Below are 4,811 nucleotides of genomic sequence, written 5' to 3' on the forward strand. Positions count from 1 at the left end.
TAAAGATCTCGCATGCCCCAACTAAGATCTCACATGCCGCAACTAAGACCCAGTGCAGCCAAAATAAACAAATATATAATAAAAAAAGAAGAAATAGTTCTCATTTGTCTGTATTTGGAAGATTTTCTTATTATTATCAGTGACCTAAGTAAAAAGAAATTTCACAAGCTATTAACACTATTTAAATATTCAAACAATAAAAAAGAAAACTCCCTCTCCAGAAGACCTGGATAGCGCCTCCCAGCCATGCTGAACTGGCTCTGGGCTTTCCAGACACCGGGTTCCCTCACTTTCTTCTGCTGGGTCAGCTATGGCGGCCGTGAAGACCCTGAACCTCAAGGCTGAGGTGGCCTGAGCCCACACGGCGTTGGCTGTCAACATCAGTGTGGCCTGGGGGCTGCAGTACGTGCTGAGGACCAACTTGGGGCCTAAGGGCACCATGAAGATGCTTGTTTCTGGTGCTGGAGACATCAAGCTCACTAAAGATGGAAATGTGCTGCTTCATGAAATGCAAATTCAACATGCAACAGCCTCCTTAATAGCCAAAGTAGCAACAGCCCAGGATGACATAACTGGTGATGGTATTACTTCCAATGTCCTAATCATTGGAGAGCTCCTGAAGCAGGGGGATCTCTACATTTCTGAAGGTCTTCATCCCAGAATAATTACAGAAGGATTTGAAGCTGCAAAGGAAAAGGCACTTCAGTTTTTGGAACAAGTCAAACTAAGCAAAGAGATGGACAGGGAAACACTTATAGATGTGGCCAGAACATCTCTACGTACTAAAGTTCATGCTGAACTTGCTGATGTCTTAACAGAGGCTGTAGTGGACTCCATTTTAGCCATTAAGAAACAAGATGAACCTACTGACCTCTTCATGGTTGAGATCATGGAGATGAAACAAATCTGAAACTGATGCAAGCTTAATCAGGTCTTATTTTGGACCATGGGGCATGGCATCCTGATATGAAAAAGAGAGTAGAAGATGCGCACATCCTCACGTGCAATGTGTCATTAGAATATGGAAAAACAGAAGTGAATTCTGGCTTTTTTTTTTTACAAGAGTGCAGAGGAGAGGGAGAAACTAGTGAAAGCTGAAAGAAAATTCATTGAAGACAGATTTAAAAAAATGATAGACCTGCAAACGAAAGTCTGTGGTGATTCAGATAAAGGATTTGTTGCTATTAATCAAAAGGGAATTGATCCCTTTTCCTTAGATGCTCTTTCAAAAGAAGGCATAGTAGCTCTGCACAGAGCTAAAATGAGAAATATGGAAAGGCTGACTCTTATTTGTGGTGGAGTAGCCCTAAATTCTCTTGATAACCTAAATCCTGATTGTTTGGGACATGCAGGACTTGTCTATGAATATACATTGGGAGAAGAGAAGTTCACCTTTATTGAGAAATATAACAATCCTCGCTCGGTCACATTATTGATCAAAGGACCAAATAAGCACACACTTACTCAAATCAAAGATGCAATAAGAGATGGTTTGAGAGCTGTTAAAAATGCTATTGATGATGGCTGTGTAGTTCCAGGTGCTGGTGCAGTGGAAGTGGCAATGGCAGAAGCCCTGATTAAATACAAGCCCAGTGTAAAGGGCAGGGCCCAACTTGGAGTTCAAGCATTTGCTGATGCATTGTTCATGATTCCCAAGGTTCTTGCTCAGAACTCTGTTTTTGACCTTCAGGAAACACTAGTTAAAGTTCAAGCAGAACATTCAGAATCAGGTCAACTTGTGGGTGTAGACTTGAATACAGGTGAGCCAATGGTAGCAGCAGAAGTAGGCATAAGGGATAACTATTGTATAAAGAAACAGCTTCTTCATTCCTACACTGTGATTGCCACCAACATTCTCCTGGTTGATGAGATCATGAGAGCTGGAATGTCTTCTCTGAAAAGTTGAATTGAAGCTTCCCTTGTATCATCTGAATCATAGACTCTACAGAGCGATCCTAAGAATATAGTTATGGAATTTTTGTCCAAGCTTCAAATGATTTTCAACGGATTTTTTTTCCCATATAAAAAAAGGAGAGAACACTGGCACCTATTCAGATTCTGAGGTTCTGAAATTATAATTACAGTATTTTAAAAATTGCACTGTAGTGTACACATACAGGCCATACTTGCCAATAAACAGGATGTTTTGCTTTAGCTTCAGTGATATAAAAATACATGTTAGATAAGCTACCTACCTTGTTATTAAATATTACTTGAAAAACACCACCACCAAAAAAAAAAAAAAACCTCCTTTAGTTTCAGCATAAACACACAGGCACTCCTTCCCACTAAATGCTCTCTCATCTTTATGACATCCTTTTGCTAATTTATAGCTGGGATTTCTGCCATGCTTCTAGTGAAATAAGACATGTTTATGACTAAGGCTTTCACACTTTCAAAATTTTTTCAACTAGATACTTGAGAAACTTAACAATATCTTCCTCCCCTAAAGTCAGTATAATTCATAGAGATATCAATATTGAGCAAGTTGAATTTCTTGTGGTTGTCAAACTTACAACCATATTTTACAGTGGATTAAGAACACCTTTAGTTCTCTCTTGAGTTTGTCAGAAGAGTAACTTGATTTCTTTGACCTGCTTTCATACTTTTCACCTTATGTTGTTAGACCATGGGATTTTATATCATTTCTCCCAATGGAAAATATAAGACTTCCATAAATGAGGGCTTGACATTTAAAACATTTATTGCTTATTAGGTATATGATCTGCAAATATTTTCTCTCATTCTGTAGGTTGCTTTTTCATTTTGTTGATTGTTCCTTTTGCTGTGCAGAAGCTTTTGAGTTTAATGTAGTCTCACTTGTTTATTTTTGCTCTTGTTGTCTGTGCTTTTGGTGTCATATCCAAAAATTCATTGCTAAGACCAATGTCAAGGAGCTTTTCCTGTACATTTTCTTCTAGGAATTTTATGGTTTCAAGTCTTAAATTTAAGTCTTTAATCCATTTTGAGTTGAATTTTGTGTATGGTGTATGATAAGGGTATAATTTCATTCTTTTGCATTTCTGTATACCATTTCCCAAACAACATTTACTGAAGAGACTATCCTTTCCCCGTTGTGTATCCTTTTTTTAAATTGAGATATAACTGACATAAAACATTATATTCATTTCAGCTGCACAACAGAATGATTCGATATTTGTATATATTGTGAAATCACCCACCGCAATAAATCTAGTTAGCATCTGTCATTATACATAGCTACAACATTTTTTTCTTGCAATGAGAACTTTAAAGATTTACTCTCTTATCAACTTTCAAGTATGCAATATAGTATCATTAACTACAGTCACCATTCTGTACATTACTTCTCCATGATTTATTTATTTTATAACTGGGTGAAATGGGTGAAGGTGGAAATGGATGAAGGTGGTCAAAAGGTATAAACTTCCAGGTATAAACTTCCCATTGTGTATTCCTGGTGCACATGACAAAGCAAATACTATATAATCTCACTTATATATGGAATCTTAAAAAAAAAGTCAAACTCACAGAAGGAGAGAGTAGAACAGTGGGTTACCAGGGCCTAGAGGGTGACAGAAATGGAGAGATATCAGTCAAAGTGTATAAACTTTCAGTTGTGAGGTAAATAAGTTCTGGGGATCTAACCTACAGTATGGTGACTATAGTTAATAACACTATATTGTATATTTGAAATTTGCTAAAAGAGTAGATTTTAAGTATTCTCACCACACACAAAAAATGGTAACTATGTGAGGTGATATATGTGTTAATTAGCTTCATTGTGGTAATCATTTCATACATATATATATATACACACACACACACATATAGACATATAAATATATCAAGTTGCAACGCTGTATACCTTAAATGTATACAACTTTAATTTGTCAATTATACCTCAAAAAAGCTGGAATAAAATAAAATAAAATACAGGTTCATTGCTTCATAATGTTTCCATTTGGCAGTGAGACCCAGGGTTGCACTATCAGTAGATATGCAATGTATTTGAATATAAAAATTTTCCTCAGCATGCACTGTCAACAGACATAGATAATTTGGCTTTGTTTTTGAACATGTTACAAACAGGATATTAATTCTTAGATGACTTAGCTCAAAGGTCAATTCCAGAATAGACTCTGGCAACACCCACATACTCCTATAATAGGTTCTAATAAGAAACACAAACATATCACACCTATAAACCCAAGTTTCAATCACTACTTTGGACCCAGAATTAAGGATGATGGTGAAACCAACACTATGGTGCTTCCATACAGCTTCTCTACCAGGCCTACAAACTCATCTGACAGCCCTAAGATCAGCCAGTATATCTTACTTCCTGATATGTATCAGGTATTTTAAAAATATTTTTATTGTAAAATTAATGATCCATGTAGAAAATTCAGAAAATCCAGAATTGTAAAGAAGAAAATAAAATAACCTATAGTTCTATATTCTAAAGATAACTTCCATTACTTTGGTGTGTTTCCTAGAAATAATTTTTATCTTTTTGTTATATTATCATGAACACCTTTTCATATCCTTAGACATTCTGTAAAAGGAATTTTAATGGTTGTATAATGTTTTACTGTATTCAGGTAATACATAATTTATTTAACCACATTGCTATAGTGAAGAACCTGTTTTAAACATTTTTTAATGTTGTAATGTGGTGCATGTTCTGGAATATAATCCTCTAACTCACAGGAGATACACACTTCATGCATTTCTCTTTTAAATCATCTAGCATCCTTGTCTTGGCTCACCAACACTCTCTATCACACTATCTTGGAAACAAAAATTAGTCATGGGGTGTTTTCATGACC

At 35.9% G+C, this 4,811-nt stretch overlaps 1 pseudogene; it reads left to right on the forward strand.

Annotated features, from left to right (window-relative positions):
- The first annotated feature begins 310 nt into the window (after positions 1-310).
- LOC111169582 (T-complex protein 1 subunit zeta pseudogene) lies at positions 311-1,921 on the forward strand (annotated as a pseudogene).
- Positions 1,922-4,811: the final 2,890 nt, after the last annotated feature.

Source organism: Delphinapterus leucas, chromosome X, assembly GCF_059928025.1.
Source record: "Delphinapterus leucas isolate spDelLeu-1000000601 "Yukka" chromosome X, BTC_Dleu_Yukka2, whole genome shotgun sequence".
In the NCBI taxonomy this organism is placed as follows: domain Eukaryota; kingdom Metazoa; phylum Chordata; class Mammalia; order Artiodactyla; family Monodontidae; genus Delphinapterus; species Delphinapterus leucas.